General features: G+C 43.5%; 1 protein-coding gene across 19 annotated transcripts in view; it reads right to left on the bottom strand.

Moving 5' to 3' along the window:
• LOC118362958 (sorbin and SH3 domain-containing protein 2-like) overlaps positions 1–12,342 on the bottom strand; it is an 87,469-nt gene extending 75,127 nt beyond the window's left edge. For 2 of the 19 annotated variants that reach the window (XR_008086314.1, XM_052486632.1), the window contains exon 1: positions 11,554–12,155. The gene's annotated coding sequence lies outside the window, so the exon portion shown is untranslated. Of the gene's footprint in view, positions 1–1,784; positions 1,888–11,553 lie in introns of all 19 variants that reach the window. The other 17 variants (XM_052486623.1, XM_052486626.1, XM_052486631.1 and 14 more) reach the window with 15 other exon arrangements.
• Positions 12,343–13,166: the final 824 nt, after the last annotated feature.

Genomic DNA, 13,166 nt, shown 5'->3' with positions numbered 1-13,166 from the left:
AATCCCCTCTAAAAAGGTACTGACGGCCACCATGGAAACAAGCAGCGCTGACGACATGATAACATGTCTCCTGCCACTGAGGTAGTCCCCTGCTAAGCCGGAGACCTCGAGGACCACAGCGATTGGGGCGTCAGCTGTCATGATTAAGCGGCAACTGGTAGCGCTAAAAACCGCCGATCGAACACGTGCCGGGGATAGCTGCGGTATCTCACGAGCTGAGAATTGACATGTGCTAATGATGTAACCTTGAGGGGGAGGGATATTCAGACCGATCATGGACCTAAAAAGGTGCGGTCTGTCATTCTGTCTGTTATTCTGAGGGCCAGAAGGAGAGACATTTCCAGTCTGTTCCATTTCAGATCTAGTCACGAAGAGAGATAAATGGGATATTTTCATCCACCCTGGTACTGACTAGTCTTACAGCATTTAAACACAAATTGGGCCTTTTCGCTGATTGCTGTTCAAGTAGAGACTTCAGTAATACAGACATTGATAAATTATAAATAAATAATGTATATTTATAATTAACCAAATATGGTGCACAAACAGCTCTGGAATTATCTCATTTAAAGTACCAGAGATGAAAATCTGGCACACACGCGCACACACACGAGCCAATCAGGACTAGACTGGGCACGTCAACATCGTCCCACTGGCCTGATTTCAACACTCAATCCATTATCAGCACCAATATGGGTCCAGCCATTCCCAGCTAAGTAAGTGACAAGTTATAAAAAGCAGAGGAGCAGGGTAAACACAAATTACAGTGACACGATGTCTGTGTACCAAATGACACTATTCCCTATAGAGAGTTTACTTCCTATAGGGCTCTGGTCAAAGTAATGCATTCTCCCTGGAATAGAGTGCCATTTGGGGCACATCCAACCTCTGTTTAGGGATGGACCAGAAATATATATTTTTTAAACGGGGCCCTAGGCCTATATTTCACCCCACTAGCAAACATCCCAGAAAATAACCTTAAGCCAGTGACATGTTTATTTTTGGGTGGTTTGCTTAATACAAATATAATTACTCTATGGTTGGCTTAATATATGTCATCTATGGGTAGCCTGGGTAGCCTGTTAATGAGTTGCCGTGGTTAACAGAACATAAACTAGGCCTAAGTTAAATCATATATAGAGCTACAGTAGTAGGCTGTGTGACCTTTTCCATGTGAAGGTTAGATACAGCACTATAAGATTAATGGCCCCAAATAGAATTCGACATGGGATAAAGTTGACATACCCTTCACATATAAAATAAACTGCATCCCACTGTTGAGCCTGAACCTTCAAAGTTTTGGGACTTGAAGTGTTGGGAGATCGATGTCATAAGTGGGAACATTATTCTCCTATGATAGAGGAGTGCTGTAAGAACATTATGAACATTATGACACAAATCATCCATCAATCCTGCTCAACCTCTCCCAGACTCCCTCACACCTCTGCCCTGGGACCCACCGACGGGCCCATTTCCTGCCGCCTCGCCCGGCAGCCAATCGGGCACCCACGCTCACAACTTCCCTCGCATTCTGCCCGGTAACAGGATCCAAACTGTTGGCGGGGTGCACTCTGGCATTTTGGCTTAGGATGTGTCAACCCCGGGATTTACACATACTTGACTGGTGCAGGGTTTAGAGACGGGAGGCTTTCTTTAGCGCTACACCTCTTTCATCAAACCCGGGAGAGACAGAAGCAAGGAAGGGAAAGAAGGGAAGCCAGAGAGAGGGAGGGTGGTGTGACATTTAGGATGGGTGTGGCACGGGTGGTGTGTGTAGCACTTACTTCCTCTACATACCCAAATGCCAGTTCCGCCATACCGGCACCTATTGCAGAGGCGTTGGCACAAATTACTCTCGCAGCTGGTACACCGTCCAGTAGCGTGTGTCTTCGCAGAAATAGAATACACAGAGAGAAGGAGAGAAAGGAAGAGAGAAAGAAAGAGAGAGAGGGAGAGAGAGAGACAAAAAGAGCGAAACGGATGTCGGATTATCATTAAAACTTTCCTCCTCCGTAATCTTTACGGCTCACTTTCACCGCCTACCCCGTGCCCACAGAAAGGTCACAGAGGAACAAGCCTTGGGCCGGGGCCAGAGGGGCACCACCACTGTGCCTTTTCAGAGAGAGATTGACCTTTGACCCCCGTGAATCACTGCACTTTTCATCTGCATGCAACAAACGGGACATAAACGAGACCCGGAAAGGGAGTAGCTGGTTTGACACTTTGAAAACGGTCTTCTAAAGAAACTTAGGCTTCGTACATTCAAAAACCTCAGAAAGAACTTCGACAATTGAAACACTGCAGGCTTAAGCTTTCAGTACTTTGTGTTGATATCGAGAATATTCTACAGCGGCCTAAAGCGTTAGAGGATTTTCTTGACTCAGCAATAGCTGTTTCTAGAGAGGGGGGGGGGGGGTCAAATGAAACCAACTGTAATCCCACTGTAGCACTTCAGAAAAGTACAATAGTCCTGCTACATGTAGAGAGAAAAAGCTATTGTGTGCCCTCTTTCACACAGAGAAAATCTGGTTGGTCTTCCGGTAACATCGACCCCTCTTGAAGCTGTGAAAATAGCGCCCGGCTCCCAAATGACACCATAACCCCTATATGGTGTACTACTTTCGACCATAGCCCGATTAATAGGGTGCCATTTGGGACACACACAACGTGTCATATCCCGCTGCCTGAGGGTAAAGGTCAATTGGGTCCTTTGTCACAAGAAACTCAGCGGTGGGACTTCCTTATACAGGTCATGTCCATGTAAAAGTACCCATGAGCACCAACTTGAAGATCATAGGAGCATTTGAAATTGGGCCCAAATAAAAGCCAAGAGTCTATATATATTTTTTAAATGAAGGCATATACACTGAGGCACATTGACTGACTAGGTGCATCCAGGTGAAAGCTGTAACCCCTTACGGGTGTCACCTGTTAAATTCACTTCAAATCAGTGTAGATGGAAGTGGAGGAGACGAGTTAAAGGATTTTAAAGCCTAGAGACAATTGAGCCATGGATTGTGTGTGTGTGCCATTCAGAGGGTGAATGGGGAAAAACAAAAGATTTAAGTGTCTTTAAACAGGGTATGGTAGTAAGTGCCAGGCACACCGGTTTGAGTGTGTCAAGAACTGCAACGCTGCTGGGTTTCACACTTGTATCAAGAATGGTCCACCACCCAAAGGACATCCAGACAACTTGACAGAACTGTGGGAAGTATTGGAGTCAACATGGGCCAGCATCCTTGTGGAACGCGTTCAACACCTTGTAGAGTCCACACCCCAACGAATTGAGGCTGTTCGAATTGAGGTCAAAAAGAGGTGCAACGCAATATTAGGAAGGAGTTCCTAATGTTTTGTACACTCTGTGTGTGTATACTTTTTATAGCTACTGTTTACAGGTCTCCTGGGCCGTATACAGCGTTCCTCACGGAGTTCACAGAATTTTCAAATCGGACCTTGTAACCTTGGCAGATAATATTGTAATTTTTGGTGACTAATATTCACATGGAAAAGTCCATAGACCCACTCCAAAAGGATTTCGGAGCTATCATCAACTCAGTGGGCTTTGTCCAACATGTCTCTGGATCGAATCATTTCCAGACATACCCTGGATCTAGTTTTGTCCCGTGGGAAAAAATATTCTGGATGTAAATGTTTATCCTCATAATCCTGGCCTATCTGACCACCATTCTATTACATTTGCAATCGTAAACAAATAATCTGCTCAGACCCCAATCAAGGATCATCAATTCTCGGACAACCCAAAGATTCCAAGATGCCCTTCCAGACTCCCTCCACCTACCCAAGGATGTCAGAGTACAAAACTCATTTAACAAACTAATTGAGGATCTTAGTTTAACCTTGTGTAATACCCTAGATGCAGTTGCACCCTTAAAAACAAAGACATTTGGTCCCTGGTATACAGAAAATAAAAAAATAAAATATAATAATAATAATAATAATAATATATGCCATTTAGCAGACGCTTTTATCCAAAGCGACTTACAGTCATGTGTGCATACATTCTACGTATGGGTGGTCCCGGGAATCGAACCCACTACCCTGGCGTTACAAGCGCCATGCTCTACCAACTGAGCTACAGAAGGACCAAAATAGCCGAGCCCTGAAGCGAACGTCCAGGAAATTGGAAGGGAAATGGCGCCACACCAAACTGGAAGTCTTCCTACTAGCTTGGAAAGACAGTACCGTGCAGTATCGAAGAGCCCTCGCTGCTGCTCCATCATCCTATTTTTCCAAACTACTTGAGGAGAATGAGAATACTGTTGCAAAGCTAACTAAAAAGCAGAATTCAACAAGAGAGAATTGCTTTCACTTCAGCAGTGATAAATTCATGAACTTCAACGGAAATCATCATGCTCATTAGAAAGCAGATTACGGACTTCACTTTGAATCTGCGTATTTCTCTAAAGTTCAGTTGTCCTGAGTCTGCACAGAACTGCCAGGATCTAGAATCAAGAATGCCTCAGGACTACCTGGCCTGACGACCCCTGGTTGTCCCCAGCCCACCCGGTCGTGCTGCTGCTTCAGTTTAAACTGTTCTACCTGCAGCTAGGGAAGCCTGACCTGTTCACCAGACGTGCTACCTTGTCTTGGACCCGTTGTTTTCGACTCCCTCTCTACTATCTCGGCCTCTGAATGCTTGGCTATGAAAGGCCACCTGCCATTTACTCCTGAGGTTCTTACCCGTTTCACCCTCTACAAACACTGTGACTATTATTTGACCCTGCTGGTCATCTATGAACATCTTGAAGAACAATCTGGCCTTAATAGCCATGTATATTTATAATCTCTACCCGTCAGAGCCTGGTTCCTCTCTAGGTTTCTTCCTAGGTTCCTGCTTTTCTAGGGGATTTTTCCTAGTCACCGTGCTTCTATTGTGCATCTGATTTGCTTGCTGTTTGGGGTTGTAGGCTGGGTTTCTGTGTAGCACTTTGTGACATCTGCTGACGTAAAAAGGGCTTTATAAATACATCTGATTGATTGAACAGTTGAAGTCTGAAGTTTACATAAACCTTAGCCAAATGCATTTAAACTCAGTTTCACAATTCCTGACATTTAATCCTCGTACAAATTCTGTGTCATAGGTCAGTTAGGATCACCACTTTATTTTAAGAATGTGAAATGTCAGAATAAGAGAGATATTTATTTCAGATTTAATAGTCTTTCATCACATTCCCAGTGGTTCAGAAGTTTACATGCAATGCTACCAAATGCTAATTGAGTGTATTTAAAATTGTTTAACTTGGGTCAAACTTTTCAGGTAGCCTTCCACAACCTTCCCACAATATGTTGGGTGAATCTTGGCCCATTCCTCCTGACAGAGCTGATGTAGTCTGATTTGTAGGCCTCCTTGCTCGCACACGCCTTTTCAGTTCTGCCCACAAAACTTCTACAGGATTGAGGTCAGGGCTTTGTGATGGCCACTCCAATACCTTGACTTTGTTGTCCTTAAGTCATAACTTTGGAAGTATGCTTGGGGTCATGGTTCATTTAGAAGACCCATTTGTGACCAAGCTTTAACTTCCTGACTAAGGTCTTGAGATGTTGCTTCAATATATCCACATAATTTTCCTGCCTCGTGATGCCATCTATTTTGTGAAGTGCACCAGTCCCTCCTACAGCAAAGCACCCCCACAACATGATGCTGCCACCCACGTGCTTCACGGTTAGGATGGTGTTCTTCGGCTTGCAAGCATCCCCCTTTTTCCTCCAAACATAACGATGGTCATTATGGCCAAACAGTTCTATTTTTGTTTCACCAGACCAGAGGACATTTCTCCAAAAAGGTCCTTTGCTGTCGTTCTGGGATTGATTTGCACTTTTCGCACCAAAGTACGTAATATCAAAGAGACAGAACGAATCGAGGAGACCGAACGAGTCTCCTTTCTGAGCGGTATGACAGCTGCTTGGTCCCATGGTGTTTATTCTACAATGCAGAAAATAGTCAAAATAAAGAAAAACCCCAATCAAAGTTGGTCTTGTTTAGGGGCAGGGCTCATTAAAATAATAGCGATTGTGTTGAATAATACCCAAATATGAAAAGGAAGAAAAAGGAAGGAAGCACATTTACACATTTGTGCGTCTATTTAGGATACATCACCATGAAGAGAAAGCCATTCATAATTATGCATTTCTGTGTAGCACAGATCAGGGACCCACGATGAAATTCCGTTACCATAATTCTGTTACCGGGTGTAAATCCACTTCACTTACTGTAGTTCAATAATCAAAAGAGATTTTTTTCAAAGTCAAGGTGTCATGTCACAACTGACACCGCATTCTTTCTGCAGACATCTTTGAATCTTTAATCGGAGAAGATATTTCGTAACGTTTTTGGAAATCACGTACGAATAAAACAGAGATTTAACTTCTTCGAGATAGGGGGCGCTCTTTTAATTTTTGGATAAAAAACGTTCCCGTTTTAAACAAGATATTTTGTCACGAAAAGATGCTCCACTATGCATGTAATTGACAGCTTTGGAAAGAAAAAACTCTGACGTTTCCAAAACGGCAAAGATATTATCTGTGAGTGCCCCAGAACTAATGCTACAGGCGAAACCAAGATGAAATTTCATACAGGAAATGGTCCAGATTTTGAATGCGCTGTGTTCCAATGTCTCCTTATATGGCTGTGAATGCACCAGGAATGAGCCTGCACTTTCTGTCATTTCCCCAAGGTGTCTGCAGCATTGTGACGTATTTGTAGGCATATCATTGGAAGATTAACCATAAGAGACTACATTTACCAGGTGTCTGCCCGGTGTCCTCCGTCGAAATTATTGTGTAATCTCCAGCTCCATGCGCGTTTCCATTTTCTTCAGAGGAGAAAGTCAACTGCCACGAATTATTCATCATCGATAGATATGTGAAAAACACCTTGAGGATTGATTCTAAACAACGTTTGCCATGTTTCTGTCGATATTATGGAGTTAATTTGGAAAAAAGTTTGCATTGTAATGACTTAATTTTCGGGTTTTTTTCTTACCCAAACGTGATGAACAAAACGGAGCGATTTGTCCTACACAACTAATATTTTTGGAAAAACTGAACATTTGCTATCTAACTGAGAGTCTCCTCATTGAAAGCATCTGAAGTTCTTCAAAGGTAAATGATTTTATTTGAAAGCTTTTCTTGTTTTTGTGAAAATGTTGCATGCTGAATGCTAGGCTTAATGCTATGCTAGCTATCAATACTCTTACACAAATGCTTGTTTAGCTATGGTTCAAAAGCATATTTTGAAAATCTGAGATGACAGTGTTGTTAACAAAAGGCTAAGCTTGAGAGCAAATATATTTATTTCATTTCATTTGCGATTTTCATGAATAGTTAACGTTGCGTTATGGTAATGAGCTTGAGGCTATAAATAGGATCCCGGATATGGGATTGCTCCTTCGAGTAAACGTGTTTTTATAAAATGTTGTGGAAATTGTTAAAAAAGTGCATTGAGTTGTATGGTTTGTTAAACTTTGACATTAATGATTTGGCATAGATTTTAAGTGAACAATCTTGAGTTTCAGCGCAATTCTATTTCCATGGAATTGCCCTCCATTGGATACACACTGCAGATGTCTACAGCTGATTGGACGGATCCCTTCTTCCTGCTTCCTCTGTCACACTATAGGCTCTCAAATCCTTGCATCCCATCTCCTTTTGGAACAGAATGCAGCCCGTTAGGATTCTTATTTGGATTCCCATTAGCTGTTGAGGAAGCAGCAGCCATTCTTCCTGGGGTCCACGTCAAAAACACAGAACATTTAAAATGGACAACAGCGACACAAATTCAAACTAAGAACACTATGACCATTTAAAAAAACAGACAAGAGGCCATTCTCCACTGATCTAGCCTTGTGTGACTATGTAATCCCACTATAGCTAATCAGGCTCAGGGCAAAAGGGCAACTCTGAGCTGCTTACTCTGAGGGAAGCCATCGAGTCCACGGCATGCAACCTTCCAACTTCACTTCTCCATCATTTTGAAGAATTCGCAATTACCGTGACATGTAGTCGTTTTACTTACTTCGGTTAAATTCACTGACTGAATCATTGTAAGTTGGAGCGTCCGACAGAACGACTCAAATTAAAAATGTAAACTGATGGCAAACACGGTAGATAGTTGGAAGGGTTTACTAAGATGAACGTTTCTGTGGAAAACTGGCATGGGAAAACTACAGTGCACCTGAATAAAAAGGTCATCGAGTTGCTGTATTGGAGATCAGCAAATATGCTCCACAGCCCTGTTATCAAAAGGGTTCTTGAGAAACAGTCCAGGCAAGCATTTCAAAGACAGACCACTTGAGCCACGCCATCAGCTCTTCTTCTAAAGCAGGAAAGAGAGAGAGAGAGAGACAAAGGAGTGAATGGGCAAGCAAGGGAAATAGAAAAGGAAGAGAGCTGGAGAGACGGGGGGGGGGACACAAAACAGAGCGAGTGAAAACAAGAGCGAGAGGGACTGTGCGGCCCGTTCTGTACCGGCGACAGAAACCGTATGGCATTCTCCAAATCCCAGATGGCCCGCCAAGATCCTGCACCACTCCCCTCTGCTCTCACTCAGTAACTCGAACTAGCAGGTAGCAGGTGCAGCCACATAGCTGTAGTGGCAGGACACCGTAACACCATCCCTCCCTGGGCCATTTATCAAGTGGAAATGCAATGATTGTCCCATTAACGTGTGGTTATATTTAAGCCATCCCGCCGGAATGTATATTGGCTCGTCTTAGTGACATCCATTCAAACGCCACGTTGCCAACTGTTGATTCCCATTATGAGTTTCATTGGACAAGTTTGGATTTCTCCCTTGTTCACACGTTACACAGTAGTTTCCAAATTACACACAACTACTTCCAGAATTACACACAAACCCACACACTAACACTTCTGCAAACACACACACACCCTAGACTTGCTCTCAGGTACACTCAGACACGGTATGCGGTTCCCCGTAGTGATAGCATTAGGAAAGGAAAGGAGGGATACCTAGTCAGTTGTACAACTGAATGCCCTAAACTGAAATGTGTCTTCCGCATTTAAACCAACACGTCTGAATCAGAGAGGTGCGGGGGGCCTGCCTTAAATCGACATCCACATCGTCGGCACTCAGGGAACAGCCTTGATCAAGTGCAGAATGTCATATTTTTACCTTGTCAGCTCGGGGATCCAGCAACCTTTCGGTTACTGGCCCAACGATCTAACCTGCTGCCAAACATTACACAATATTATTATTTTTTGAAATTGAGCCGGAAGAGAGGCATTGAAATGAGTGTGTGCTTGTACGTGCGTGTCTAACTAATTGACTAGACCGACAACAGGAAGTTACTACCGGCCTTTCACTTTTCCTCATTACATCATCCCTTTATTTGTGGGTGGGACCCAGTTACAGTAAAAAAAAAAGGGATTCAAGCCTCGAACATTTCCTGTCAGATCTGGGATGTCAACTCTGGGCATGAGTGAGCTCACTGAGCTACCGTATGTCTGAGACACAGCGGCTGTGAAGAGACTACAGTATTACAGCGGACGTAAATAGCCTTCATGACAGTCCAGCTGTTCTATGTGAGAGCATTCATTTCACCAACTGAATAGGCCATCAACGTCAAACAAGTCATTTATTTTGTGCTACCGCATATAAATTAAACTTACAAAACGTAAACCAACATCCTATGATCACCTTTAGGCAAATAATTATTCAAATTTTATGACTCAACAATAATTGCCTACTCTGGCATATGTTAGTAAGACTGACTGCCATTGTTGAAGGGCAAAGCATTGAGTGGAGGAAGTGAAAACTGAGTAATGCTGCAACAATTGGCCAGGGTAATCTTCTTAATGTGACTAAGCCTTTGATGCCCATGCAGTGGGGATGGTGTAATGACACGAGACCATTCTGCTAGAGCCCAGTGAGTGAAGGGTGGTTAATGAGCGTTTGAATCTAAAAGAAAGTGATTTTGTTCATCAGTGAAAGAGAGTGGGTGACAACAATGTAAAATCAATTTTATCAATGTGGTTTTAAAATGTTCAAGGCAAGAGGGAAGAAGGGGGCATTATTTGGAGGTATGAAAAACGAGAGAAAATTTAACTTAATTCGCTCAATGTCTGGTTTTCCAAGTAGGCTATAGTCGTTTCATTCAATATCTTTTATACAAATTACAATGTAAACATGGATGGGGTTGATTGCTGGCTTGGATAATGGTCACCCAGTCCAGGGTTTCCTAACTCAGGCCTGGGCCCTACAGCCCCCTGGGAGCATGGGTTGGTTTTTCCGTAGCACTAACACAGCCGATTCAAATAACCAACATCACGCTTTGATGACTTGAATCAGCTGTGTAGTGCTTGTGCAAAAACTAAAAATGTACACCTGGAGGCAACCTGGTCTCAAAACATTTCATATTATTCTGTATGTAAACCCGTGACACTCCATTTAATTAAAGGGAAAGGGGGATACCTAGTCAGATGTACAACGGAATGCCTACAACTGAAATGTGTGTTCCACATTTAACCCAACGTCTCTGAATCAGAGAAGTGCAGTGGTCTGCCTTAAATCAGTATTCCAGGTCTTTCATCAACCGTATGATGTTACGTTTCGTATACTATCTATTACTTTGTGGATGTTCATCCCCAATTTTGCATGATATGTTACGAATTTGAAAATGTATTTTATTTAACTAATTCTAGCTAGGTGACTAACATTAGCTAGGCTAGGGTTTGGGTTAAGATATATGCCCACCCATCATACTTTCGTTTTTGCCTTAAGTAACCATCTGTTTTATGTAACCATAACAAAAGTAACATATTATACTAATTTGAGTGTGCCGGATTTACATTTACTCTGTTACATCTAGTCTATGAGACCAGGCTGCCAGCGGGGGCCCCAGGACCGAGTTTGGGAAACACACAAGCAAGAACAGTGCAACAATGTCATTATTGTATTCAACAAGACATCCAGTTTTCTCCTCACAACCCCCGGGCCGGTCTCCACTAATGACAGTTTAATGATGGTCCTTGCCTAATTGTTATGTTAATTAAGGTGGCCAAATATTGGCGCATCAACTCGAGTGCATCCTTTCTTGTTCAAGAAGGTCACGCTAGATTGGGTTACCGTAATCCTTCTTATTCATTGCCAAGAACTGGCAACACCGGTCCACTGGAATGTGATCAAATCGAATTGAAGTCGAGTTATCTGGAAGTTGACAAGGAGAAACTCTCCATAATAAAAGCTCAAATTTGTTGTTGAAATTATGGTGAGTATTTTATAGGCTACAGTAGAGCAAATTAATTGGGCAAAGTAACAACAACCATTCCGCTATGGCAGAGGACATTTAGGCTCGGCATCAGCACTGTTCTTTTCGTGAATGCATTCCCAAAGAAGCAAACCGCAAAACACGATGTTCCATTCCTTTCAACATTGGCAACATTGTAGACTCTGCTCAAGATATTGGATAATAACGCTTTCTCTTTGACATGAAACTCTGTAGATATACTAGCGACAATATTAGCAGATGTGCGCAAATTACCGTAGCTTGCAGTGGCTGTTACATTGCTTACCTCAAAGCGAACGCGGAGACATCTGAAGAAATTCGCTCTGCAACAAAATACTGTATCAACCTAGTCGACAGGAGCCTGCTTGACCGGAATTAAAGTCCATACAAATCTGATATGAGACGGGAAAATGGACAGCGTCTACCAAGAACAATTCCGAATGACACCGCACACCTGCCTCGACGTCCTCAATTGGCTCGGTCCAATTTCAAATAAGCAAACGCGCAAGGACGTTGCTAGTGCGGCCAGGCAAAAGCGAGGCAACACCCTTTCTCCCGGGTAACTTGCTCTCAATCGGAGCTATGGAGAAAGCATTGCAGTAAAACTGTCCCTTTACTCCTGGCAAAACGCCGTCCCACCACGACAACACCTCTTGACTGAAGAGGGGCTGGCTGAAGAGGAGGAGGAGACGAGCGCTCACATTTTTTCCGCATGCTCTGTGCGTCGTTGCTGGGTGCCCCCGATCTGACAGCCCAGGAACAGCTCCCGTTTATCAGATATCCAATATCTCAAGCCTGCCTCATTGTTTCCCAGGGAAAGGGCGGTTGTATGCGAGGAAGATGATGCTATATGCTGTGAGCCCCTCCATGTGCAAAAATGGCCTCGTGCAGTAGGTTACCGGGCAGCCGCGAGCAGCTCATTGGTCCCTCCCGTAGTCATGGCAACGACCGTGGTTCAATTATGTGCTCTTCTGGGAAGATGGGATGGAGATGAGAGATGTGCAGGTCACCTGTAATAGGGCAGAATGCATTCCCCTACCTCTGTATGTAGTTTGCTAAATACCTTCATGTGCTTTCATTGCAGTGGCCTATATTGAAGCCTTTGGCCTATACAGCCGGATTCTCTGCACTACTGGTTAAGATGCACAAACTGAGTCTGCAGTGTGTGATCCATAGCTAGACTAATAGAATACCTGATGATAAAATACATATCTTGATATTGCAAATGCGCGCGCACACACACACACACACACACACACACACACACACACACACACACACACACACACACACACACACACACACACACACACACACACACACACACCACTGAATTATTCAGATGAAGTGTAAAGGGGTTGCCCATGACCCATATAGTGGATGTCCTATGAGGTTTCTGGTCATGGCAGGGGAGAGCACATTGCTTTGAGAGCAGGTTTGACACATGCTGCATTACACACAGTGGAAGCCTCATACTCACTACCATAACCTTGGTCACGGTCCAAATGGCTTTGAAAGCTATATGCTCTGAATGAAATGAGATATGATACTCCCTGTGAAACATAGGGCATCATTTGTGTGGAGCGTTTCACAAAATTCCTCCTTGTGCATTGTACATTTGAGAATTTTTTGAGACGAGTGTCTGTGTCCAACCTGCTATCGAAACCCAGGCTTTCCAATCAGCTCTGCCAGCCTTCGATACATCACTCTGGGCCATTCAAGTGATAAGAGATGACCTCAACTCCACCGTGGTTATTATTTGACCCTGCTGGTCATCTATGGACATTGGAACATCTTGAAGGACGATCTGGCCTTAATGGCCATGTACTCTTATAATCTCCACCCGGAAGTGCCAGAAAAAGGACTTGCCACCCCTCAGAGCCTGGTTCCTCTCGTGGT

This window comes from Oncorhynchus keta, chromosome 29 (assembly GCF_023373465.1).
Source record: "Oncorhynchus keta strain PuntledgeMale-10-30-2019 chromosome 29, Oket_V2, whole genome shotgun sequence".
Classification (NCBI taxonomy): Eukaryota; Metazoa; Chordata; class Actinopteri; order Salmoniformes; family Salmonidae; genus Oncorhynchus; species Oncorhynchus keta.
The sequence above is the reverse complement of the archived record's forward strand: the minus strand, read 5'-3'. Positions and strand labels throughout refer to the sequence as shown.